This window comes from Lithobates pipiens, unplaced genomic scaffold, assembly GCF_037356315.1.
Source record: "Lithobates pipiens isolate NorthernLeopardFrog02 unplaced genomic scaffold, aLitPip1_a1.2 Scaffold_8, whole genome shotgun sequence".
NCBI classification, from domain to species: Eukaryota; Metazoa; Chordata; class Amphibia; order Anura; family Ranidae; genus Lithobates; species Lithobates pipiens.
The window spans coordinates 433,450,698-433,478,332 of NW_027507903.1; the positions used below are offsets into that span (position 1 = coordinate 433,450,698).

At 42.5% G+C, this 27,635-nt stretch overlaps 1 protein-coding gene across 1 annotated transcript in view; it reads left to right on the forward strand.

Moving 5' to 3' along the window:
* The first annotated feature begins 3,127 nt into the window (after positions 1 to 3,127).
* LOC143964533 (neuropeptide Y receptor type 2-like) overlaps positions 3,128 to 27,635 on the forward strand; it is a 122,388-nt gene continuing 97,880 nt past the window's right edge. Inside the window, exon 1 of the mRNA XM_077474316.1 lies at positions 3,128 to 3,310. The gene's annotated coding sequence lies outside the window, so the exon portion shown is untranslated. The remainder of the gene's footprint in view (positions 3,311 to 27,635) is intronic.

The following is a 27,635-nucleotide window of genomic DNA, read 5'->3' on the forward strand; positions in this document are numbered from 1 at the left end:
TATAAAAAAAGGGGAAAAAAAGGTATTTTTTTTTTTTTTAAAGTATATACAAATGTATTGCCTTTCATTTCCAATTTAAACTGAATAGTTTGTTTTAAAGTGGATGTAAACCCACTCTCATCCTTTCTAAACTACTGCAATATTAGTTATCTAGAAGGACATACACGCCTCCTGTATGTATATTTATCTGTTAAATGTCTCCCCTCTGTCTGCTATGAAACCCGAAAAACTGCATATTTTGTGGGTGGGTCTGTTTTCCAGAGCTCTGTGGGTGGAGTCGTGATGTCAGTAGACTCCCCGCCCACCTCTACACTCCCCTTATCAACATGCATTTTCTTACACTCAACTTCTGCTATGATCACTAACATCCAGTCAAAACCCAGAAAAGTCCCCACATGACTTCAGCATGGCAAATCATGCTGAGGTGTGGAACATCCAATCCTGGCAGAGCAGCAGAAGAAAGAAGTGGGAGGGAATTAAAAAATAATGCATGTCTCTTAGACCCCTTTCACACCACACCGCCCTTTGCGTCGGCAGTAAAACGGCGCTATTTTTAGCAGTGTTTTACCGCTGGATTTGCGGTGGATTTACGGCGCATTTCGGCCGCTAGCGGGGCGCTTTTACCCCCGCTAGCGGCCCGCGAAAGGGTTAAAACCGCCAGCAATATGCCGCAATAGCGGCGTTTTGCTGGCGGCATTACAGCGCTGCCCCATTGATTTCAATGAGGAGCAGCGGTGGAGGAGCAGTAAACACACCGCTCCTTCACCGCTCCAAAGAAGCTGCTGGCAGGACTTTTTTCTGACGTCCTGCCAGCGCACCGCTTTAGTGTGAAAGCCCTCGGGGCAATGTAGTGCAGCTTCTTTAGGGCGGATTGCAGGCGCTATTTCTAACGCTTTAGCGCCTGCAAAACGCCCTGGTGTGAAAGGGGTGTTAGGCTAGTGCACAAGATATGTAAATCACCTGTCACTCAGCAAGGGGGAGGATTTGACAAAGTTTTTCTCTGTTTGTCAAGATTTATCTCACTGAACAATAAAAGAGGATTGCTCAGAGCTGGATTAACTCTTTGTGGCAAGACTGGGCTCAAATGATAGGAAATCGTATACTCTACATTATGACTTAAAAAAAAAAAAACAATTTCAGGATTACATCCACTTTAATTGTTTAACAAGGTGATCGTTTACAATCATTTTAAAGCTGAGTTCCACCCCTTCCGTTCATTTGTCTCCCCCCCCCCCCCCCGGAGCCACATTTGGCACCTTTCGGAGGAGGAGCGGATACTTGTGTTTGACAGGTATCCTGTCCCCACTTCCGGGAGACCAGGCCGCGTCTCATTACGTCAGCAGCTCGGGTCCCTTCTCCTCCCTCCTCCTTCCCCCGCCGCCAGGCCAGTAGGAGAGCACAGTGGTGCCTCGTTCATGCACAGTGCGGACCTGGTGTGAAGCCGTAATGCTTCACTACCGGGTTCCCTTACCGGCAATGGCGGCGGAAGCAGCTGCTCAATAAAACCTGAAAGTTGATTGGTCTATATGCAAAGCTGCCCCAGACTCTGTGTGCACCAGTTTTAGTAAACCTAGATTAGTAGATTCGTTTTGTATATGATTTTTTGTGTATTTTTTGGGGGGACAGGGAGTATAATTTTTGTATAAATGTGGGTATTTGCAACTCTACAACTAGGTTTTGTATACATGGCAACAGTTTTTTATTAAAAAGATGGCAGTTGTTAATGATACATTGGGGATTATTTACCAAAGGCAACTCCACTTTGCACTACAAGTGCACTTGGAAGTAAAGTCGTTGTAGATCCGAGGGGGACATGCAAGGAAAATATAAAACAGCATTTTAGCTTGCACATGATTGGATGATAAAATCAGCAGAGCTTCCCCTCATTTCAGATCGACCCCTTATGCCACTTACACACGAGCGGACTGTCTGGCAGACTGCGTCCAACGGACAATCCGATCGTGTGTGGGCTAATCCGATTGTTTTCATTAAAAAAATCAGACGACCTAGAAATAGAACATGTTTCAAATCTGTCCGACAGACTCAATTCCTAACAGGAAAACCGTTCATCTGTATGCTGGTCGGATGGACCAAATATGACGCAAGGGAAGCTATTGGCTACTGGCTATTGAACTTCCTTTTTTAGTCCCGTCGTACGTCATCACGTTCAAAACTAACGGACTTTCGAATGGACTTAGTCTGTTCGCGTGTGGCCAAGTCCGTTTGTTCGGAAGGCCGTCGGAACTCCGCCGAAAAGTCAGTCGGGAAGATCTAGTCTGCCAGAAAGTCCGGTCGTATGTACGCAGCATTAGATTTACAGCGACTGCACTTCCAAGTGCACTTTCAGTGCAAAGTGGATCCTTTCGTAAATAACCCCCATTGTGCTTTAGTCAAAAAAAATATCATCTAGTTAGAATTTATATTTGCTTTAATATAACCTATAGCATGCATTTTGTGTTTTATTTTAAGCTTGTGTGCTGCAATGGCAATACATGTTACAAATCTCCTCTCCACAGCTATCCCTGTCCCTATGAAAAAATGATGGGGATTAACTGGTGCTCCCTGCTGGGTTTAACTGCATTGTTTGTAATGGCTTTCTTGTTATTTAGATACCAAAGGAGATGATTGTGTAAGTCAGATTTCCTTCTACATTTCGTAAGTATTCCTGAGTTATTTTTCCTTCCTGATAGAAAAGCTTCAAAAGGGTCTGGGTATATAAATCCTGCAAAATAATATAATAATCATAATATAAAGATATAAAGCTTATGAATGGATTTCGATTTTTTTTTCCCTAAAGCTGCTGTCTTTTATCTCTATTTCATTCTAACACACTTAATTTCATTTTTTTTCTCCTGACTCTTCTTCTGGCAATCCCTCTCTTTCAATCCCTCTAAATAAATGTGACTGCAGGGAGCAGACAGAATTTTTAGCATGACTTTGGAGAGTGTGAAATGAGCTGTGCTGCTTGGGGGGGCCCTGCACAGCCCCTCACTGTGCTCAATCTATAATACGCCTTCCCTCCAAGGCTTCATTGCTTATTCCATTATTTCCACACCTGTCAACCACTGCAAATCTAGAGGGTGACAATGGAGAGAAGTATTTAAATGTGTTCCCTAGAGGATAAAACCCATGGTGTGGCTGTACTGTGTGCTGGCAGCATCACCAGAAAGTCCACCTCCCTCTCAATTATGTTCTCTCTCTCTAAGCATCTATACATGCATTCGTCTGTTGGAGTGCACTTCTGTTGGACAGCTGGAGCCAAAGTATTCTTCACTGTGGTCCAGGGAGACAAGGATGTGAATTTCTACAGGTAACAGTCTGCATTCATTTTTTTATTTCTCATATTCTTTTATATAGACAGATCTTTCCTGGAATCCCTAAACTGCAACCTCTTGATGCACATGGAAGGAGATGCTCTGTGATCAGAGACTACAGTAACCTTCTTATTGTCAATGATTTGTGTTTTCTTTTTTTTTCTTTTTCTTTTTTTTTTCTATTAATCATTCTTTATTTCTTTTTTTGGACCAAAAAGAGTCACAGATAGCCTCAGGCTAAATGATGTTTCTTTTATAAAGTCTTTACATATAGGCTTACATTTTTGTAGAATGTATTTCAGACTGTTTGATCGCTTGAATCTGTGTGTTTCAATAATTAGATCACAGCAGGATCATTTTATTTTATTTTTTTAAAGTTGTACACATTAATTTGTACTTGTAGCAATGTTGGTCAGTTGTAGGGATCAGATGACAGGACTATTTTATTTTTATTTTTTTAAGTTGTACATATTCATTCATACTTTTAGCAATGTTGCTCAGTTGTGTGGATCAGATCCACAGTAGGATCATTTTTATTTTATTTTTTTTAAAGTTGTACGCATTCATTTATACTTGTAGCAATGTTGCTCAGTTGTAGGGATCAGATGACAGTAGGATTATTTTATTTTTATTTTTTTAAAGTTGTACGCATTCATTTATACTTGTAGCAATGTTACTCAGTTGTAGGGATCAGATGACAGTAGGATTATTTTATTTTTATTTTTTTAAAGTTGTACGCATTCATTTATACTTGTAGCAATGTTGCTCAGTTGTAGGGATCAGATGGCAGTAGGATTATTATTTTTTTTTTTTTAAAGTTGTACATATTCCTTTATACTTGTAGCAATGTTGCTCAGCTGTAGGGATCAGATCCACGGTAGGATCATTTTATTTTATTTTTTTTAAACGTTGTACACATTCATTCATACTTTTAGCAATGTTGCTCAGTTGTGTGGATCAGATCCACAGTAGGATCATTTTTATTTAATTTTTTTTAAAGTTGTACACATTCGTTTATACTTGTAGCAATGTTGCTCAGTTGTAGGGATCCGATCCACAGTAGGATCATTTTATTCAATTTTTTTTTAATGCGTACACATTCATTTATACTTGTAGCAGTGTTGTTCAGTTGTAGGCATGCACATGCTGGATAACATGTGTGTACTTAGGCAGTGGGTAAAGGATTGTTAATATTTTTAGGCTTAACACATTGCAAAGAGGCTGTATAGAGATTGCAGTAGCTAATAGCAAGCTTTGGGCATTCTGATCGAAATACTGTAATATGATTGCTAGGGGTTACAGCACTTTGTAAAGCTTTATTACATGAGACTACATTTATGTATCTGTGTCTGCTAAATTAATTAGGAAACGTTTGATTTCCATTGTATGGGTGCATACTTACTAATAGTTTCTTCATGTTTAGTCAGTACGTACAATAGTGCATTATGATTTTATTACTGCCTTCATTTTCTACTGTAGTAGTAATATGGAAGAGAACAGGTGAGATAGTAACACTTACCTTGGATGGATGTAAAAGGGGTTACTATAATTTAATAGCAGAATTGTTGACGTCACTGGTGAAAATGAAGATAAAGCCATTCCGCTCACCTAATGAACAGTTTAGTGGATTTTGATAGCATATGTCATTTATGACATGTAATCCACAGTGCAGTTGATTAATTCTTTGTGGACAAGAATGTCGGTGGCTGATGCAAATTTGATTTCTATTGCTGTAGCATTTCCAGGGTTTTTGGCCAAAGCTGTGTAGTTGCTTAAGGTAAAGAAAACCTGTCATTATAGGAACACGTATGAAGATAAGGAAAGTCAGAAAAGCATACTAATTCCAGGTCAGTGACCTAAAGCTAGACTCTAGTCAGCCAATTAAAAATATTGTGCATTCTCCCCCTCCCTTACCCCAGATAGTAAGGGTAAAAAGTTTAAAGCAGAATTTCACCTGGATTTGACAGGTACCGACTTCCACTCCCGCCCAGATAGCCTAGGTGACTCAAGCGGAAGTCTCGTCCCCCCCTTTCATCTGCAGGCTTTTGGGACACATCATAGGTCCAAGAAGACTGCGGGACCATTCACAAAGCGCAGTGTGGCTCTTGCATGCACAGTGGGAAGCTGGCTGTGAAACTTCAAGGGTTCCCAGCCGGTTTCTCTTAGTTAGGATGCCGGTGCTAAGGACCCGAAGAACTGGCTCAGGTGGGGACAGGGCTGGACCCCTGGACAGATAAGTGTCATATTAAAAGTCAGCAGCTATCATATTTGTAGCTGCTGACTTTTAATTTGTTAGGGGGAAACCGAAGCGCCTCTTTAACATAGTCTAAGCTGGGGTGTAAAGTATAAGAATACTTACCTTATTCTTCTGGCCATGTGGCTTTCTCCTTGTCAACATCATTATATACAATGGAGGGCCAGCACTGTATGAGAGAATGTTGAGGGCCCACCCAAATTCTAGGAGTGAAGAAGAATGCTGAATACCAGGTGAGCAAGGAATAAGGTAAGTATCCTTTACTACACCCTCCCTAAGGCCCCATTAACACCTCTGCTTCCTATTCATGCACATTTTTTCGCCCTTTTTTGCATGCTTTTCACATGACAGTTTAGGGCAGCTAATTCAATTTAACGGGCTGCCCTACGTGCGACCATCACACCAAAGAAACCCCTACATCTTTTTTGGGTGCAGAGCTTGGCGTGTTTTTTACTGCATGCTTTGGCGCATTTTTCATGTGTTCAGTTGCATGACAAAATGCGCGTATGTTAGCCGTGTTTGAGGTGCCATTAATAATTTATGGCACAGCAAGCGTGATGCATATTTTTCACGAGTTTCTAGGAACACATGTTTCTGCATGCATTTATGCAACACACACTGTGAAGGGGGTCTTAACTAAACAAGCATTTAACCCTTACTATCTGGAGAAAGAGGGAGACATAAAATATCCTTTTTTAACCACTTGCCGACCGGCTCATGCCGATATACATCGAGAAAGTGCCACGGGTGCACAAAACAACATACCCATACATCACTACGTCATCGGTGGCTAGCGGGTCCCATGGATTTGATGTCCGCCGGGGCCCGTGATCGTGACACGGAGAGGCAGAACGAGGAGATGCCTATGTAAAAAGGCATTTCCCTGTTCTGCCTAGCAACATGACAGGGATCTACTGCTCCCAGTGATTGGGAGCAGTGATCTCTGTCATGTTCTAGTGAGCCCACCCCCTCAGTTAGAACATGCTGAGGGAACACACTTAACCCCTTGATTGTCCCCTGGTGTTTAACCTCTTCCCTGCCAGTGACATTTACACAGTAATTAGTGTATTTTTTTTAGCACTGATCACTGTATAAATGTCAATGGTCCCAAAATAGTGTCAAAAGTGTCCGATCTGTCCACCACAATGATGCAGTCACGATAAAATGTATAAAATCGCATATCACCGCCATTACTAATAAAAACAAATTAAAAATGCCATAAATCTATCCCCTATTGTGTAGACATAATATCCAATCAATATACGCTTATTGCAATTTTTTTACCAAACAAATGTAGAAGAATACATATTGGCCTAAACTGAAGTGAACTGAACTGTTTTTTATATATTTTTTGGGGATACTTACATTGCCTTGGAAAAGTATTCACCCCCTTAGTATTTTCCGTGTTTTGTTGCCTCACAACCTGGAATTAACATGGATTGTTTGAGGATTTACATCATTTAATTTACGGAACATGCCCACAACTTTGAAGATTTTTTATTTTTTTTATTGTAAAGCAAACAAAAAATAGGACAAAAAAAACAGAAAAAATCAATGTGCATAACTATTCACCCCCCTAAAGTCAATAGTTTGTACAGCCACCTTTTGCGGCTATCAAAGCTCCAAGTTGCTGTGGATAGGTCTCTATGAGCTTACCACATCATACCACTGGGATTTTGGCCCATTCCTCATTGCAAAACTTCTCCAGCTCCTTCAAGTTGGATGGTTTGCGCTTGTGAACAGCAATCTTTAAGTCTGACCACAGATTTTCTATTGGATTGAGGTCTGGGCTTTGACTAGGCCATTCCAACACATTTACATGTTTCCCCTTAAACCACTCAAGCGTTGCTTTAGCAGTGTGTTTAGGGTCATTGTCCTGCTGGAAGGTGAACTTCCGGCCTAGCCTCAAATCACACACAGAGTGGTACAGGTTTTGCTCAAGAATATCCCTGTATTTAGCAACATCCATCTTTCCGTCAACTCTGGCTAGTTTCCCAATCCCGACTGCTGAAAAACATCCCCACAGCATGATGCTGCCACCACCATATTTCACTGTGGGGATGGTGTTCTGTAGGTGATGTGATGTGTTGGGTTGGGCATTTTCTTTGATGGCCAAAAAGTTTGATTTTAGTCTCATCAGACCAGAACGCCTTCCTCCATACATTTTGGGAGTCTCTCGCATGCCTTTTCGCAAACTCAAAACGTGGCATTTTGTTTTTTGCTGAAAGTAATGGCTTTCTTTTGGCCATTCTGCCATAAAGCCCAAATCTATGGATCGTACGGCTTATTGTTGTTCTATGTACAGATACTCCAGTCTCTGCTATGGAAATCTGCAGCTCCTCCAGGGTTACCTTAGGTCTCTGTGCTGCCTCTCTGATTAATGCCCTACCCGCTCTGTGAGTTTTGGTGTGGGGCCATCTCTTGGCAGGTTTGCTGTTGTGCCACATTCTTTTTCATTTGGTTATGATAGATTAGATGGTGCTCCTGGGGATCATCAAAGATTTGGATATTTTTTTATAACCTAACCCTGACTTGTACTTCTCAACAACATTGCACCTTACTTATTTGGAGAGTTCCTTGGTCTTCATGGCAGTGCTTGGTTAGTGGTGTTTAGGTGTTGCAGCCTCTGGGGCCTTTCAAAAAGGTGTGTATATGTAATGACAGATCATGTGACACTTAGATTGTACATAGGTGGATATCATTTTACTAATTGTGTGACTTCTGAAGGTAATTGGTTGCACCAGAGCTTTTTATGGGCTCATAACAAAGGGGGTAAATACATACGCCAATTATCAGTTGTTTATTTCTAAAAAATAATTTTATGTGTATATTTTTCTAATTTGACTTCACCAACTTAGACTATTGTGTCCTGATCAATCACATATAATTCAGATTTAAAAAAAAAACATTGAACTAAAGGCTGTGATGTAACAAAATAGGTAAAAAGCCAAGGGGGTGAATACTTTTGCAAGGCACTGTATTATTGCAAAAAGTAAAAACAATATTACTTTTTTTTTCAAAATTGTCATTCTTTTGTTTATAGCGCAAAAAAATAAAAAGAGGTAATAGAGGTAATCAAATACATGTTACAAATTTGTGAAAAAAAATGACGTGAATTTTGTTTGGGTACAACGTCGTACGATCGCGCAATTGTCAGTTAAAGTGACGCAGTGCCGTATCGCAAAAAAGGGCCTGGTCGGGAAGTGGGGAAAACCTTCTGGGGCTGAAGTGGTTAAAGGCTGACCAGAATTTAGATTTGAAGCACTGAAGCCTATTGCTTAATATTAGAGCCAGGCAGCTAGTATTTTTAGAAGGAGAGGTCTGGAATGTCGTATGTTTCTATCCTGACAATTTATTGACACAAAAGGGAGGTGGGACATGACCACCTAGTGACATGTCTATTGCTTGTCTGTCATATATGATTGTATACTCAGCTCATTAGAACATAGAGGTTTATGTGAGTAAAGTGGGGAGGAGGGAGGCAAGAGCCTGATACTAGGTCATATCTGGCAAAATAATAGCATTTGGAGATGTTTTTAAACCTGTCAAATTGATTTTCTCCCCCAGAGAATAGTCAGCCAGGGGGCGCCAGTTGTTATCTAATGTAGAGAGAAATGTTCTGATTGAACAGTGATTATCTTATGTCTTATACAGCTTTAGCATTGCAAATCTATTTATTTGATTAAATCTTATAGCTAAACTACTTGAACGCTTTTGATATCATGCTACTGAGCTACTTAACCTCTACTTGGCTCTGATTTCATTAGCAACACACTGAAATCAGTCACCGTGAGGTTAAAGTGGAACTAAAGACAGGAATATTTACCTCTGCTCAAAAAAAGGCCAACATCCATGAGGTCTCTCACCGGCACCTCCATTTTTTTCTCCAGCTTTTTCCAGGTGTCAGTCTTCACCCATTTGATTGGCTGGTGCGTGATGACGTTATTGCTGCAAATGCATGGCATCCTGCCTGTTTGGCATTTTTTTTTATGTAGTTCAACTTTAAATAATTCAGTAACATATGATAAAAATTACCCTTGTAGTTTATCCTTGAGGCTACAGTAAACTTGCACTCTTGTATTAGCTTTTCCAAAAGCAGGAAAAGATAGACTTTTCACTGCATTTAGATGTTTCTACTTTAAATGCAGGTTTAGCTGCGTTAATGCCCCGTACACACGAGAGGGATTAAGTCTGACAGACTTCCGACGGAGTTCTAGCGGAGTTCCGCCGGAGTTCTGGCGGACTTTTCGACCGAACGGACTTGACCACACACCATCACACCAAACTCCGACGGAGTCGAACGTGATGACGTACGACTGGATTCGACGTAGGAAGTTCATAGACAGTAGCCAATAGCTGCCCTAGCGTCGGTTTTAGTCCGTCGGAGTAGCATACACACGAGCGAATTTTTCGAAGGGGACCGGGTCCGGCGGAGTTCCGTCGGGAAAATTTGAAGCATGCTTCATTTCTAAAGTCCGTCAGACTTTTGCGAAGCTAAAGTCCGTTGCAGCCCACACACGAGCGGATAGTCCGCCGGACTCAGTCCGTCGGAGTTTGGATGTCGAAAAGTCCGCTCGTGTGTACGGGGCATTAGAGTTTCTAATTGATTCCTGGACTCACAAAATTCTATTTTCCCTAACCACTGCTAAACTGATGGCAATTTAAAGCAGATACGTGCTCAATTTGAATGATGTCATTAAAAAATAATTACATGCATATACAGTATATTGTAAGCATTTAGTCATGCCCTCCCAAATACATATAAATTAAGGTTTTACACTGCCAATGTAAATTGGGCCTAACAAGGGATATAAATAGTGCAAAGTGTACTATGTGTCTGCAAAGTGTTTTTTTTTTTCACTTCTGCTGGTACATATGTTATAGTATAGAGAAGATAATGGATTGTGTCCAGCAAGTAAAACATTTTCTCAGATCAGCACTTATGGAATTATTGTTATTATTCTAATGCCACGTACACACGATCAAACTATCCGGCAGAAAAGTCCGGCGGACAATCCGCCCGCGCGTGGGCTCCGGCGGACTTTTTTCCCCAAAAGTCCAGTGGACTTAGAAAGTAGTTTTGACTCAAAAACTGTCCGACCATGAGTGTGCTAGTCCGCCGTACTTTTGAAATGAACTGACTTTTCTGCACACGGAGGAAAGTCAATTCATTTTGAACATGGCTCCAGGTAACCGGGACTAGCGAAGGAAGTCAATGTCGACGCCTACGGCGACGAGATTGACACGTCGCTGGCCCCGTCACCTGGTATGGACTTAAAGGGGAAGCCCTACGCTGAAAAAACGGCAGGGGGTCCCCCCAGAGTCCATATCAGACCCTTATTCGAGCACGCAGCCCGGCCGGTCAGGAAAGGGGATGGGGACGAGCGAGCACCCTCCCTCCTGAGCCGTACCAGGCCACGTGCCCTCAACATGGGAGGGTGCTTTTGGGAAAGGGGGGCCATGCGGCCCCCCACCCCAAAGCACCTTGTCCCCATGTTGATGAGGACAAGGGCCTCTTCCCAACAACCCTGCCCGTTGGTTGTCAGGGTCTGCGGGCGGGGGGCTTATCGGAATCTGGGAGCTCCCTTTAATTACGGGGTCCCCAGATACCGGCCCCCCACCCTATGTGAAAGAGTATGTGGTACAATGTGCCCCTACCCATTCACCTGTGAAAAAAATGTAAATAAAACACAACACACAAGGGTTAAAAATAATTTATTGCACAGCTCCGGGGGTCTTCTTCCATCTTCTGGGGTCTTCTCGCCGGACTCCTCCGCTATCTTCTGCTAGCTCTTTTACTAGTGGAGGAGCCCGGCTTTCTTCTTCGTCGCCGCCCGGGGGTCTTCTTCCGACTTCGGGGGTCTTGTCCCCCTCTTCGGTTCTTCTTGCCGGTCCTCCGCACCTTCTTCCAGCTCTTTTACAAGCAGTGGCCCATTCTTCTATCGCTGCCGACTCCGCCTTCTCTTCTTCTTGTTCTTCTTGTTCTTCTTCCTCTTTTTTGAGATGTTGACTCGTCGCTCTCTCTAGTCGCAATGACAGGGACGCAGCGTGCGGCGACTTATATAGGGACATCGCTGGGTGATGTCCCCGCCTCTTATGATGTCACAGTCCCCGACATCACAGGTCCTCTTTGTCCTCAGCAGTGTTGGTCATCTTACTTTAAAAAAGTAATTAGTTAAGTTACAAATTACTTCTCCCAAAAAGTAATTATGTTAGTAACTCGGTTACTACATTGGAAAAGTAATTAGTTACTCAGAAAAGTAACTTTGACAGGGGTGGCAGCAGTGGTACTTGAGTGGGTGGCAGCGGTGGTACTTGAGGGGGTGGCAGTGGTGTACTTGGGGGGTGGCAGTGGTGGTGGTGTACAGTACTTGGGGGGGTGGCAGCGGTGGTGGTGCCATCCTCTCCCACCACCACCTCTGACTCTTACTGATCCCATCCCCCACTACCACTGATCTCATCCCTACCGTATCCCCCCCATCACCTCTGTTGTAGAAGTGATGGTGGGTGGGTAGGCATGGGATCAGTAAGAAGCAGAGTTGGTGGAGGACTTGGGATGGATCAATTGCACTGCAATTCGAATTGTCAGACAGTCACTTACTTGAATGTCTCCAGGGATGCCTTTCCTCATGGGGAGAGAGAGAGACCCTCCCCTTCACTCGATTGGTGTCAGCTAGTCAGCTGACTTCATTTTTCAGTGTCCGCCCCACCCCCCTACATTCTCTCTCTCTCTGGATAGGCTGGGCAGGATGGGGCGGTCCAGACAGTCTCTCTGAGTCTCAGCCTCTTTTCAGCTCAGCGGGCGAAAGCCCCCCTCCCCGCGGCAGTACGAATGGCCAGGCAGCGAGGCCATGGCGGGCCTCCCGGGCAGTAGATGTAATTGCGGTAATGCCGCCCAAGTAATGGGAACTGAGTTACCATGAGGGTAAGAGTAATCAGTTCGATTACTCGTTACCCTCTAAAGTAACTGGGTTAAGTAACTCCGTTTATTTTAACTGAGTTACTTACATCACTGGTCCTCAGCGGTGAGAAGGTCCTGGATGCTGCTCAACAGTAGGTTGCACTGGTTTAGGAAATGGACTGGATGACAGTAGGTGTCATTTACCAGGGAACATAGTGAATATCACAGCGATTTTCAATACTGCAGCAGGTCATTTGTATATTAACCACCTCCTGTCCAGGCCAATTCTGACATTTCTCTGATATGTAAAAATTCTGCATTTTGTTGCTAGAAAATTACTTAGAACCCCCAAACATGATATTGTTTTTGAGGCCCTGAAAAATGGTTGTTGCTGCAATTCTTTATGTCACACGATAATTGCACAGCAGTTTATCAAATTGAAATTTTTAAGGAAAAACACACTTTAAAGAATTTTAGTGCATACAAAGACAATATAATACCCATTTTTTTGATAAAATATACAGTAAATAAATACCCAGCATATCACGCTTTAAAATTGTGCATGCCGTGGAATGGCAACAAACTACGGTACATTAAATGATCAGCCTCTTGCAATCTACTATGCAGTCTGTACAACAGAACTCAGAAAGGGGGAGACAGAAGCAGAACAAGGAACCAGTCAGGTGTGATTCAGTGCAAGGAGTCATACTGATAGGAGAGGAGAGAAGATTGACAGAGATAAACTCTTCAGTCTGCTCCTTATTCTTTTATTGTCCAGTCACTGGTTTGGGATGGGGATGGGACCTGTAAAGCCTGGTATAGACTAATGCCCTATCACACAACCGGTTTTCCTGTTGGAATAAACTGTGAAAGTTTTTCCGACGAAATTACGCTGAAACTGTCTTACGTACACACGATCACACCAAAGTCCGACCATCAACAACACGGTGACGTACGACAGGACTAGAAAAGGGAAGTTCAGTAGCCAGTAGCCAATAGCTTCCGTCTCGTACTTTCTAGGAATAGGTCCCATCAGAAATATTTAAAACATGTTCTATTTCTAGGTCCGTCAGAATTTTCGACGTAAAAAGTCTGATGTTTCCTGACATTCGGCCTATAGATAAGTGACAATAAACTTGAGAAAGTTAAATACCGTATTTATTGGCGTATAACACAGTTTGCCCTTGAAAACAGAGGAAAACAGTGCCTGTGTTTTATACGCCGATACTACAGTATCAGCGTATAAAACCCCCAACAGGGGTCGGGGATTGGGCGGTCCGCCCTAGGAGCCACCCATTGGGCTCAATCCTGGCCCTGGGACCATGCTGCCTGCATGATAAAAAAAATCACTTGCCAGCTCCTTCTCCTACACCGCTCCTCCTGTGTCAGTGTCATTATAAAATGTAAATATCTCAATAGCTCAATTTTTTATGATAGATTTGATGGTGCTCCTAGGGATCATCAAAGATTTGGATATTTTTTTTATAACCTAACCTTGACTTGTACTTCTCAACAACATTGTCCTTTGCTTGTTTGGAGAGTTCATTGGTCTTCATGGCACTGTTTGCTTAGTGGTGCCTCTTGTTTAGGTGTTGCAGCCTCTGGGGCCTTTCAAAAATTTGTGCATATGTAATGACAGATCATGTAACACTTAGATTGCACACAGGTGGACATCATTTCACTAATTATGTGACTTCTGATGGTAATTGGTTGCACCAGAGCTTTTTAAATAAATAAACATAACAGAAAACAAAATTATGCTTGCCCGATTGACCTTGTGGAGGCATAGGCGATAAACAATCATGGGGTGGACACAGAGGCCACCTGCGAGAAGAGCGGGAGGGACCCTACATGGAAAATTTAGGTGCCCATTCTCCCCAAATCCAGACCCACCAAACGTGTAAAAAGTAGGTGGTGTAACTCAACCACAATAATCTAGAAAAGAGGCGGGACATGTGTATATTATAGTGCTTCATAGGAGCTAAATATTAGTATCCACATATTGAGATATCAAATTTATATAATCTTACCCAAAAGGAAGGTTGATGAAAGCATGAAACATAGGCCCAAACACAGAAGTAGGATGTAGCCACAGCACGACCTGGGTCAGTTGCCTAAATATTAGGGGAACTTGGTATCCTGTATCAGAAGAGACTTTGTATAATCCCAGCTGGATATGGAAGTAGGTTTGAGCATACAGTAAATGCTCCCAATATGTATCAGGGTAAGAATAAAGATCCAGAAGTATTCAAAGTTAGAATATGGCCCGACTCCTTAAGGTGTCACCTATGGAGAGGAAGGCAAAAAATATATGTGTATATTTCTATTTCCATCAGTTGCCACCAGCCCAACATATTGCTTGCAGGATAATAATTCTATGGTTGAGAGTACCCACCTTAGCATATTAACTGAACACTATCAGTGGTGTCTCCTGCATTCTGACTCTCGGCAACAGTCTACGCATCAGCCTACATACAGGTGGGCCAAAAAGTAAAAATAGTAGAGAAGTGATGGTATAGAAACCAATATATAAGACAATAAGGGTAAGCCTGAGTCATAACAATTTCACTGTCATAGCTGAGAAAGAGAGAGCCTCACCTCAATGTGTATGTTCCATGGGTAACGCTGACTGGTCTGCAAATGGGTTCTCCCCAATCCTCCAATTAATATACCCCCATGGCGTCTAATCAATCACCATCAGCGAGTGGGTTTCACTGTCACTGGTGGTGTCACGATGCCGCAAGCACACTGTCATGGCGCATGCACGCACAGCAGATGGTAGGCTGCGCATATGTGCTGAAGTGCGTGATGGCTCTCAATGGAAGGCATCATCACCGCTGGGGAGGGGTTTGGGCGTAGCAGCCTGGCATGTTCCATATGTCGAGTGACACCACTACTTTGATTCAACTTAGTATTTTCAAATCCGTATTATGTGGCATTACATTAACATACTTTACAATTTGAGCGAGGAAACATAGCTGCATTACCAGACAATGGCACCAAACTAATAATTCCCTCCAAAACGTAATGTTCTAAGAACCAAGCTATGTTCTTACATACAACCATTGCTAAAAAAAATATCTGGGCCTGTACAATCATTGAATGAGTATGATTTATTTTTATTTATTTTTTATTAAATTGTTTGGATTTGTTTACATTTAATTATGATAGTATTAGTTTATGTTTGCACAGTAAAACACATGGATTGCATGGCTGGGCCATGTAAATAAGCTGTGGAGATGTGTATATCAGACAAGGTAAGCGGTATTGTACACACTCATTTTCTCTGTGACAAGAGGAAATATTGGTGTAGATGTATTGACTAGAGTGCAAAGATCAATGCAGTTACCCACAACTACCCAAAAACTAACACTATATATAAAAAAAAATCTCACACTTTAAACATCACAAAGGAAAAATAAGCCCTGAACATCTTAACTTATTTTGTTACTAAATTTTTTAATGTTGACTGTTATGTACTATTAAAGAATACATTGGCACTAGGGATGAGCGAACGGTTTGGCAGGAGCATGAGTTCGGCTGAATATTTGCCTGTTCGGCCATTCACCAAACACTCAAATTTGCAGAGTATTCGCCGGTGGTTCACCCCAATGAACACCCTGAAATGCACTGAGCGATGCACAGTGCATTCTGCACTCTGATTGGGCAAAGCTTTTGCCAATTAGGGCGCAGTGTAAGCTAGTTGTTAAGGAGCAAGGCCTGGAAGCCAGCCGCAGCGTCCTTAAGAACTGACGCATCATCAGCTGTCAATAGGTTTCCCCGCAGGGGAATTTAAAAAAAAGAGCCGGTAAAAAAATAAAGGAAAAAAATGGCATGGGGTCCCACCACCATGCCCGGTCCACCCCTACCATTCACCAAAAAAGTTTCAAAAAGTAATAAATACAAGAGACAAGTTTTTGACAAGTCCTTTATTAACAAACCCAGGAAAAAAAATATGCTCTTGCCCCCTGGGAGGCCTCCCACTGAATTCCTCCTCTGTGCTTTGATATTTCTTATATGGGTAAGGGGCAGGGCCACCTGGTTACATCACCCAGTGGCACTGCCCCTTCTGGCATTCCATTCCCAGCATGCATTAGTCCGTTTGGGTTTAATTTTTTTTCTTTAGAAATGTAATTTTTGCTGCAGCATGTTTTTTTTGCATGCTACAGATGTGCCACTTTACTGGCATATTAAGGCCCCCCCAGGCACTATATTTAAAGGAATTTTTCATTTTTATTGTTACACTTTAAGCATAATTAAAATCACTGCTCCTGAAAAAACAATTGTTTTTTATTTTTTATTGGTACATGTCCCCCAGGGCAGTACCCAGACCCCCATACCCTTTTTATGGCCAATTACTTGCATATAAGCCCTCAAAATGGGCACTTTTGATTTTTTCCTTTTTGGCTCCCATAGATTTCAATGGGGTTCACCATTCAGGTTAGAACACTTGCCCTAATTGATACCCCTGGCTCCCACCTGTCCACTACAAAGTGCCACTGTCTAGCAGTTGGCTTCCAAATATCTGCTTTTATTCCACGTTCTAAAACACCATTAAAGGAGATTGTACAATCAGATTGTAAGGTCCATTTTCTGTTTTAACATGCCTCTGTACATAAAACTGCATAAAGGCATTGTTTCATTAATCTGATGTGGTACTAAAGAGGTCTGCATAGAGGCCTCTACAACATTGAACACCTTTAGGGGGAATTAGAATATAAATCTAAAGAAGGTTGTACAATAAGTTTGTAACACATGTGGTGAGCTTAAAACAAATGTAGCCTTCCAACGTTGTGGCAACAGATTGGGAAAGGCAGTATTCTCTTCCAGAATGGCTGTACACCTGTACACAAACCAGCTCCAGAAATACATGGTTTGATGTGGAAGAACTTCTGGAGCAAACATGGAGACTATACTCTCTTATTGACCACCTTTTGTGGTGACTTGGAATTCCAATTTGAGCTTATCATTTGTTCACCATAAATCGCTGACCTCACAAATGCTTCTCTGGTTTCCCACAAAAACACACCAGAATCATGTGATAGTAACAACGGGGGAAGGGGATGCCATATTATTGCCCATGGATGTCTTGTTCCTCTGCTATCCACATAAGTAACTTCTGACTGATTGTGCTGACTCCAATGGATGCAGGGGGACAGGGCACAGGGCCTCCAGCACGCAGCCTGTGATTGACAGCCTCAGCTGTGCATGTGTCCCTATGAGATTGTGTAGAGGGTGTATGAGTGTGTCCCTCCACTTAGTTTACTTTCAGCTCTCCTCTCTGAGCTGTGTGGTGTATATCAGATCCCTGCCCCCTGCCTCTGGAAGCCCAGAAAAGCTATGTGAATTCTGCACTTTAAATGGATTTAGAAAAGAGAACGCAGCAGATAAAATGGTACAACTTATGTAGGAGGATTTGTTTCTTCTCTGTGTATCACCTGAGGTAAGTCACTTTACTGGGTGTATGTAAAAGTTTACAGCCAAGTCTGACCATACAAATTGCAATTTAATGGCACATTTTACCCAGTTCTCAGATGCAAAAGCCATTGAACACATCAAGGCTAGCTACCACCAGTAGTTTCAATTGCTCCACTGCAATATAAACTGTTGGAGGTAGTTTACTTTGATTTATTTGGTCATATTTGTTGAAGAGCATTTACTTGCCTAAAAAATGTGTGTAAGCCAGGTTAACAGGCTGCCCAAAACATTAGAGGTTAGTTAAATGTGCATACATGATCCAACCATCGTCAGGGCAGCAGATTTCTGAAAAGATGCAGATTGCTACATAAACTTTCAAGGTCAATCAGCATAATTGTGTCAATTCAGAGAGAGGGGAAAGAGGTAAGTGATTCTTATAAAAAGCATCAGTCCATCACCATAGACATGAGATCCTGTTTAGTTTACAACTCGTGTCTATATGGGCTGCTTAACAAACCAGATGCAGGAAAGATGTTCTGGGTTTTAATGCTCAGAAAATCTTCAAGCATGCTGGTCAACTAATGTTATCACTAATGCCGCGTACACACGAGCGGACTGTATGGCGTACTTAGTCCGTCATACAATCCGACGGACAGTCCGTCATACTTTCCACTGAATGGACTTGACCACACACGGATGCACAAACAGTCCGTCGAAAGCTTGCGCGATGACGTGTACAGCACGTACGACGGGACTAGAAATAGGAAGTCCAATACACAGCAAAGCACCCTTCCGCCGTGTAAATTCTTTCTGGGCATGCGCCATTCTTAGTCCGTCGAACTAGCATACTGACGAGCGGATTGTCCGCTGAAACCAAAGTACGAAGGACAGAATTTCGAAAAATCCGAAATTCTTAGTACGCCAGACTGCATGCTGAAAAAGTCCGCTGAAGCCCACACACGAGCGGACTGTCCGCTGAAATGTGTTTCGACGGACTAAGTACGCCATACAGTTCGCCCGTGTGTACGCGGCATAAGTCTAAAGGAAATGCTTGTGTAAGTACCAATTTCATCTCATAGGTGTTTGCAATTGAAAAGAGACTGCATAGTAAGGGAGATCAGTATATCCAGACAGACTTTTTTGTGATAATTTTTGAAGGATTTTCATTTTTAACCCTTCATATCTGTTTTTAATTCTATAAGGTTGTAGCGCAGAGAGCCTCTTGTTATAAGCAGCAACAATGCTTAGAGGACTAGAACACATCAATCTAAATCTTAATTGAATTGCACACAGCAAACTAATACAGTAGCAGACAACATACCCACAGCACAGTGTGCTACAACACAACATTTTCATTTGGACTTTACATATTTTGAAAAGGAAAACTAGAATACTTTGTTAATTTTGAAACATATCATTTATATCTGTTTTGAAATTTTTATATCACATATTTATGCACCCACGATACTTGTTTTGCAAAACATTCTAAAGAGAGGGAACAGTAGTAGCTTTGAGACTGCCTCTCTCTAATTGAAATGCCGTACACAGTTGCACATAGCAGGGAGAGGGGGTCGCTCCTCTGATCTCTCAGCTTGTTGAAATTTGGGCTTCATATATTGCTCTCTTTAAAACAATAGGACTTTTTCAGTAATGTAGTTAAGGTTAGCTTGTTAAACATGTGACGTGAGCTCAGCGAAAATAGTAACTTCATATGCAATGCAAGAAAATCTTAATAGAAACACCTTCTGTTCTTCCTTTCCTTTAGGGGACAATGTGCATGAAGCACTTAGTTCTGTTTTTCTGTGATGTGGACTGTGATCTTGCATGATGGTCGACTGTCCTCAGCCTCCCTGCCCCCTTCCTTTTCACCGCTGTTCATCCATGCTGCTCAGTGGGAGACAAATACATATTTAATTGTGAGAAGTGAGTGACAGGTACACAGAGGAAAGAGAGACTTTCAGCCAATCACAGTAATCACACGACTAGGAAATCCATAGACTGTATCCTGTGCAGGGATGAGGTTTATGTTTGAGTCGAACTCATGTTCACCTCGAACATTGGCTGTTCCCCAGTTCGCCGAACAATTTTGGGTGTTCGCGGCAAATTCAAAAGCCGCGGAACACCCTTTAAAAGTCTATGGGAGAAATCAGAAGTGCTAATTTTAAAGGCTTATATGCATGGTATTGTCATAAAAAGTGTTTGAGGACCTGGGTACTGCCCCAAGGGACATGTATCAATGCAAAAAAAAGTTTTAAAAACTGAAGTTTTTTCAGGAGCAGTGATTTTAATAATGCTTAAAGTGAAACAATAGAGGTGTAATATTCCTTAAAATTTTGTACCTGGGGGGTGTCTATATTATGCCCGTAAAGGGCACATGTTTCCCGTGTTTAGAACAGTCCAACAGCAAAATTACATTTCTAAAGGAAAAAAATTAATCGAAAACTACTCGAGGCTACAATGAATTGTCTGGTGACTCTGCCCTCCTCTGATGCACAGGGACTTCACTATGGCTTTTCCCCACGGGAAGCGGGTCACCTGCTTACATAAATGGGTGACCCGTCCCCTCTGACATCATGGAAAAAGCCATAGGGAAGTTCCCTGTGCATCAGAGGAGGGCGGGGTCACCGGGTGGCCCCGCCCTCCGTTATTTAAGAATTTTCAGAAGAATTGAAGCGTCACACGGCTGAAGGCTCCTACTGAGACGTGCAGACGGAGCTGAGAAGAAGTCGGGACGAGAAAAGCGGAGGAAGAAGAAGACGAAGAAGAAGATGGAGGAACAAGAAGAACACCTAAGGAAGATCAGAAGAAAGAAGATGAAAGAAGAAGCAGAAAGAAGAAGAAATTAATAAAGGACTTGTCAAAAACTGTCTCTTGTGTTTTTTAACCTTTTTGTCACTTTTTTTTCTGAAATGGTAGGGGTACATTTATACCCCATTACCAATTCACACAGGTGGCGGGCCGGGATCTGGGGGTCCCCTTGTTAAAGGGGACTTCCAGATTCCGATAAGCCCCCTGCACACAGACCCCCACAACCACCGGACAAGAGTTGTGGGGACGAGGCCCTTCTCCCCATCAACATGGAGACAAGGTGCTTTGAGGGACTATCTCAAAGCACCCTCCCAATTTTGAGGGCATGTGGCCTGGTAAGGTTCAGGAGGGGGGTGCTCTCTCGTCCCCCCCTCTTTTCCTGCGGCCTGACAGGTTGCGTGCTCGGATAAGGGTCTGGTATGGATTTTTGGGGGGACCCCGCGCCATTTTGTTTTAAAAATTTGCCGCAGGGTTCCCCTTAATATCCATACCAGACCTGAAGGGCCTGGTATGGAATTTAGGGGGACCCCCACGCATTTTTTTTTAAATTTTGGTTCGGGGTTCCCCTATGGGCAAATCCCCATGCCGTTTTTATCAATGAACTTTTATGTGTATTGTGGACTGACAATTCATTGTAGCCACGAGTAGTTTTAAATTACTTTTTTTCCTTTAGAAAAGTCATTTTGCTGTCAGACTGTTCTAAACACGGGAAACATGTGCCCCTTTACAGGCATACTATAGACACCCCCCCAGATATGAAATTTAAAGGAATATTACACTTTTATTGTTTCACTTTAAGAATTATTAAAATCACTGCTCCCGCAAAAACGGCCATTTTTAAAACTTTTTTTTGCATTGATACATGTCCCCTGGGGCAGGACCCAGGTCCCCAAACACTTTTTATGACAATACCATGCATATAAGCCTTTAAAATTAGAACTTTTGATTATTCATGTTCATGTCCCATAGACTTTAACAGTGTTCGCGCGTTCAAACAATTTTTTTTCCTGTTCGTATGTTCTGGTGCGAACCGAAAAGGGGGGGGGGGTGTTAGACTCATCTCTAATCCTGTGTTAAAACTTTTGAAGAATGGCTCCCACCAGCTGGAAAGAGTTAAAGCTGAACTCCGCAAAATATTTAATATATTGCATACTTACATGGGTCCAGCTTGGCACAATGTAAGTATGTGTAGCACTGACTCCTGAAGGAGCGGCTGGTTTTGTTTGGGCTTACCGTTACCTTCTCCACCTCGTGCTCCTCTAGGGGTTTCCCGAGATTGATGGCCCAATAAACTGTAGAGACCGACACTTGAATCCCTTTAGGAATTTTTATTTGCAGAAAACAAACAGAATTCAGTCTCTCAGTAGGAAATAGAGGGTATGGGTAGGAAAGCTTAGGTACTCTTGGAACTGCTGACACTTGAAATGTCTCTCTCTAGGTGATCCAGGGAATAGCCATTCGCAACTGGATATTTCATCTATCTGATAAATCCGCTTTTAATGAATTTAGCAGCCGACAGGTGATTTAAGTTTAGCAAAGTCTCTGCCACAGACTTGGTTGGAGAACTTTAAAACAGATCAGAAAGTCTCTCACAGAACTTAGTTGTAACTGAAGGTTGAAATTAGGAACTCTCTTACGGTACCAGTATCTTGCAGCCGGTCCGGCGATACCGTAAGAATGTGGATTTACTTGGTGTCCTTTCAGCTTATCTTCCAGGCTCTTAGCGAGCAGCCAGCCTCGTGCATGGCTCTCTTCTGAAGAGTCCTCCCCTGGTTGCGTTTCCAGTTGCTGGGCCTCTCCAAACCTGAGACGGCACCGGACCACCTCAGAACCCTCCTTCCAGTTACTGTGCCTCGGGCTAGCCAGCCCTGAGACTCGGAAATGGACGGTCATGAGGACATCTGGGGGCTGGTCAGAAGGACCAGGACCAAGGAGTCAGCACATACTTCTGGACGGGAACCCAGAACCACATGACCTCAGCACCTTAAGTACCCTTCTCCCAGAATACACAGTGAGACAACGCACCCGCTGATTGGCTCAGAGAGAGAGATTGCTACCCAATGCGTCCAACCAGACTGCGTTCCAATGCCTGCCAAAGGTGACACCTACACCTATGACCAGGCAGAACATAGTACAGTCCAGCCAAACTGATGCCGAAACCATAATTTACTGAAATCAACCCCAAAACCCAACTATGGTCTTAGGAAAAAACTAAATTTACAAAACATACAACCCCCCCCCCCCCCACACCATTTATAGAACGCCTTGTATATTTTTCAATGAATACAATAAATTACTGAATGAATGAGTTTTCTGGTTGAGGTCAGTAGTTATAATGGAACTTCACACTAAAGGGGCAGTTCTGCTTGTTTGCGTCCACCCCCTCTCCACTGCCACATTTAGCACTTTTTTGGGGGGGAGGGGGCAGGTACCTGGTTTTGACAGGTACCTGCTCCCACATCTGGTCAGCTCACCGTGGTGATCTGTGCAGAAGGTTGGCCCTCCCTCCTTCCCCCCACAGCCTTCTGGGACACATCACAGGTTTCAGAAGACTGCTGGACCATTCACAATGCGCAGCGCAACTCACGCATATGCAGTAGGAAACTGGCTGTGAAGCCGGAAGGCTTCACTACCGGTTTCCCTTACTCAAGATGCTGGCACCTGCACCCAAAACCGACTGAAGAATCGGCTTGGGTGAGGACATCACTGGATCCCTGGACAGGTAAGTGCTCTTATATTAAAAGTCAGCAGCTAAAATATTTGTCGTTTTTTTTGAGGGAAGACTGGAGCCTCCTCTAAGAAATACAACAAGGTCCTAGCATGTAATTGAGAATTCAAGACTGGGATAGGACACGCATGGCCTATAGGTATTACATTTAAAAGAGTTTCCTTTTTTTAAATTGGCCCAGTGATTTTCAATCTACTGGGGATGCTAGAACACATATGAACTTTTATTGAAAAGGTAAACTTAACCTTTAAGGTAGACCAGGCAATGATAATTAAAAATATGTGCTCAATAAAATTGTACTATTTCTTTTTACAGGTACAGTGTAATGTGTGGTATACTAAGGGCAGTACAGGTGCCTACCTGGGGTTTCAGACTCCTTGAAGATCCATTGGGATTCTAAAAAAATACTCTTTATATTCAGTCACTTTCAGCTTTGCAAGGTGGTTAGCGATGGAAGCCTTTGTTCCCCTCTCAATAAAATCTTGTTCACTCCCGATCTGTTTTCATGTGCATGCTAGTGTCCATGCTTCAAAGGGTAGTATTTTACATTTTGCGATGCAGGGCACTTTTTTTCCCCTACTTTTTAAAAAGTATAACTAAAGGCAATTTTTTTTTCTAGTTTTGGATGGAGTGGAGGAGGATTAGGACCCCTGTTGGTTTGTATTGCTGTCTGTGCCCCTTTTCATCCTCTCTATTTGTCGTGTTTACGTAAAAGTAAAAGAATCCTACATTTTGGGCTGTCCCTAGAAAAGTAATTGAGGGGGAAATGTTCCAATAAGGATACTAGTTCTGGTGAACTGGGGGTCCCCAAGGAATTCCCTTAACTTGCTGAGATTTCCTTTTACTTCCTGTTTGGCTATGGAACAGACAGAATTCAGAGTAGTGGTTAATGATTCTTACTCTGAATGATCTAAGGTTATCAGTGGTGTACCCCAAGGTTCAGTGATGGGACCCTTACTTTTTAATATCTTTATAAATGATATTGGGCCTGGGATCAAAAATAACATTTCTGTCTTTGCAGATGACACTAAGCTATGCAGTGGAATAACGTCCTTACAGGATGTCTACAATTTACAAGCCAACCTCAATGCACTAATTGGGCGACTAGGTGGCAGATGAGGTTTAATGTTGATAAATGTAAAGTTATGCACTTGGGTGCTAAGAATATGCATGCATCATACATGCTAGGGGGAGTAGAACTGGGGGGATCCATAGTGGAGAAGGATCTGGGGGTTTTGGTAGATCATAACCTCAATAATAGCATGCAATGCTAAGCTGCGGTTTCCAAAGCAAGCAAAGTCCTTTCTTGTATTAAGAGAGGTATGGACTCCAGAGAGAGAGAGAGATATAATTTTGCCCCTGTGCAAATAATTAGTAAGACCTCATCTGTAATATGCACTTCAGTTTTGGGCACCAGTTCTCAAATGGGATATCGGGGGAACTGGAGAAAGTGCAGAGAAGGGCAACCAAACTGATAAGAGGCATGAAGGAACTCAGCTATGAGGAAAGATTAGAGGAACTGAATTTATTCTCTCTTGACAAGAGGAGGATAAGGGGGGATATGATCAACATGTTCAAATATATAAAGGGTCCATATAGTGAACTTGGTGTTGAGTTATTCACTTTACAGTCAACAGAGGATACGGGGGCACTCTTTACGTCTAGTGGAAAAGAGATTTCATCTCCAAATATAGAAAGGATTCTTCATAGTAAGAGCTGTGAAAATGTGGAATAGACTCCCTCCAGAGGTGGTCCTGGCTAGCTCAGTAGATTGCTTTAAGAAAGGCCTGGATACTTTCCTAAATGTACATTATATAACTGGGTACTAACATTTTATAGGTAAAGTTAATCCAGGGAATATCCGATTGCCTCTTAGGGGATCAGGAAGGAATTTTTTCCCCTGCTGTAGCAAATTGTATCATGCTCTGCTGGGGTTTTTTGCCTTCCTCTGGATCAACTGTGGGTATAGAATTGGGTATATTGGATTGTATGATATTTTTTATTTTCTTTATTTCTTTTTTATGGTTGAACTGGATGGACTTGTGCCTTTTTTTCAACCTGACTATGTCACTATGTAACTATAACTATGTAAAGGGAGACCTCCACAATGGGATACAGATGGCAAAAAATACATCTGGCAAGGGTTATAACCCTCCGTCACTCTATCCAACATTAAAAAAGAAAAGTTTTGCCTATAGTTCAAACTTTAAATGTTGCAAAGCATAATTTCATTAATTTTTAAGTACTACAGCTGTTGTGCATAAAAAAGCACAGACAGAGAGCTCCAGTGCAGTGCGAAGAAATGCAGACATCCTGCAGATATCCGATGCTCTGCACCTGCCCCCTGCTTTCTATTGTGAACAGGGCACAGTTGTATTCTGTGCGTCCTTCAGGACACCTGCATTGTTCTAGTAAACAAAACCGCAGGTCTCCTCGCAAATGTGAACGAGCACTAAAGGGTTCACACAAATCAAACATTTCTTCACAATACATTTGCTCACTCCTTGTACTTGGATTAGGAAAATGCATTTGTCTGTTGTCCAGTGGTGGCTGGTGCTCAATATTTTTGCGGGGGGGGGCAAACAAACCTGCCCCCCTCACTTGCACTGCCAAAATTCCCCCGCAGGTAACAGGGAAGACGGACGGGCAGGCGGCAATCAGAGGCCTACCATAAGAAGGCAGATGGGATCCAGGGTGAGATGAAGATATGAGATATGAGATGAGCTCGCCGAAGGAAGAGTCAGGACCTCTCCTCCCGGCCGAACAGGAAGTGGGCCCTGAGACCCGATTGGCCAGGAGACTCCTTCGCCAATAGGGTCTCAGGACCCACTTCCTGATTGGCCGGGAGGAGAATCAGGAAGACACCCGAATATTAATTTGCTATTGTCACACAACTGGGTGGGCTCAGGGCGCAGTGCTCTGCATCCTGGGCCCACCTTTTTTAATCATGCGCTTCCAAAAAAAAAAAAAATTGAAATCCATGCATCTGGAACCCTGCATTTAGATTAGGGGCTTGGTGCATGGATTAGGGGAGACGGCGTCCCTATGTCCCTTATGGATGGGCCGCCACTGCTGTTGACCTTTATGCATGATCCTGTTAAACCAGCAGAGGGCCTATGAGTTGAAAACACCTCAAAGAACAATGAACCCACCGTTGGTTACAATATTGACAGAGCAACCCCATACTCACTGTCCTGCATATGAAACCAAACCACATCCTACCACTACCTACTACGTCACTTGTATACATTCTCCTGTAAAACACTGCAATTGGCATTTGTAAATAAAGACAGAATATGTAGAATGTTCATTCCAGACATTTAATGATATAAGTAGTCTGGTGTTATGCCCAGTGCCTCCGTAATATTGATTTTGTATGAAGACAGGTCATAGAGGTTGCAGTCAAAGGTTTCCAGGTTGTATAATCGCTCCGCTTGTAACTTTGTGTACATCACTTAGTATGACTCAATAAATGGCTTTAATGCAATTGTTACAAAAAGGAACAGGTAAATTCAATTTGTTTGCTTAAGACAAGTCATCTTGCATGAGACGGGTCTTTTTTCCTGTGGTAATCTAGTCAGCGGTTCGTCTAATAGGTTGGGGAAGAGAGATGGAGCAGAAAATGGTAATGGCGCCCGGGGGCAGGAATAGATGAGGGCTGGATTTACACTCTCCGCTGGAGTGTATGAAATTGTACTCAGAGATTTGTTTGGCTTTGACAGGTGATGTACAGGAGGTGTCTGTCATGCCGATGTTATTCCAACAGACCGTGATAATGCTTGATAATAACTTTGAAACCGCACAGGGGTTTTACTGAAAAAAACGTAAACTTTTAACTTCCTTAAAGCTGAACTAAACACAGCTATAAAAGATACAGATTAATGCAGATATGTATCCATTATCACATCAATGGTCACTTATTCTAGTTCTAAAGCTGATCACAAAAAAACAAAACAAAAAAACCCCAATGTCATCCACACATTTTCTGGACAAATACCTTTATGATTCCTTCAGTGGAGGATTGATCAATCACCTAGATTCTTTATATAGAAATATTATCATAGGATCCTCTTGTTGGATGAGACCCCTCCACTAGCTGAACTGAATGGACAATCATGTAGCCATAGAAACAGAATCTATCGTGGACATAGAAAAATGAATGAGGGGATGTTAAAACAATGAGCCAGTAATAGTTTTGTTTGAACAATTTTA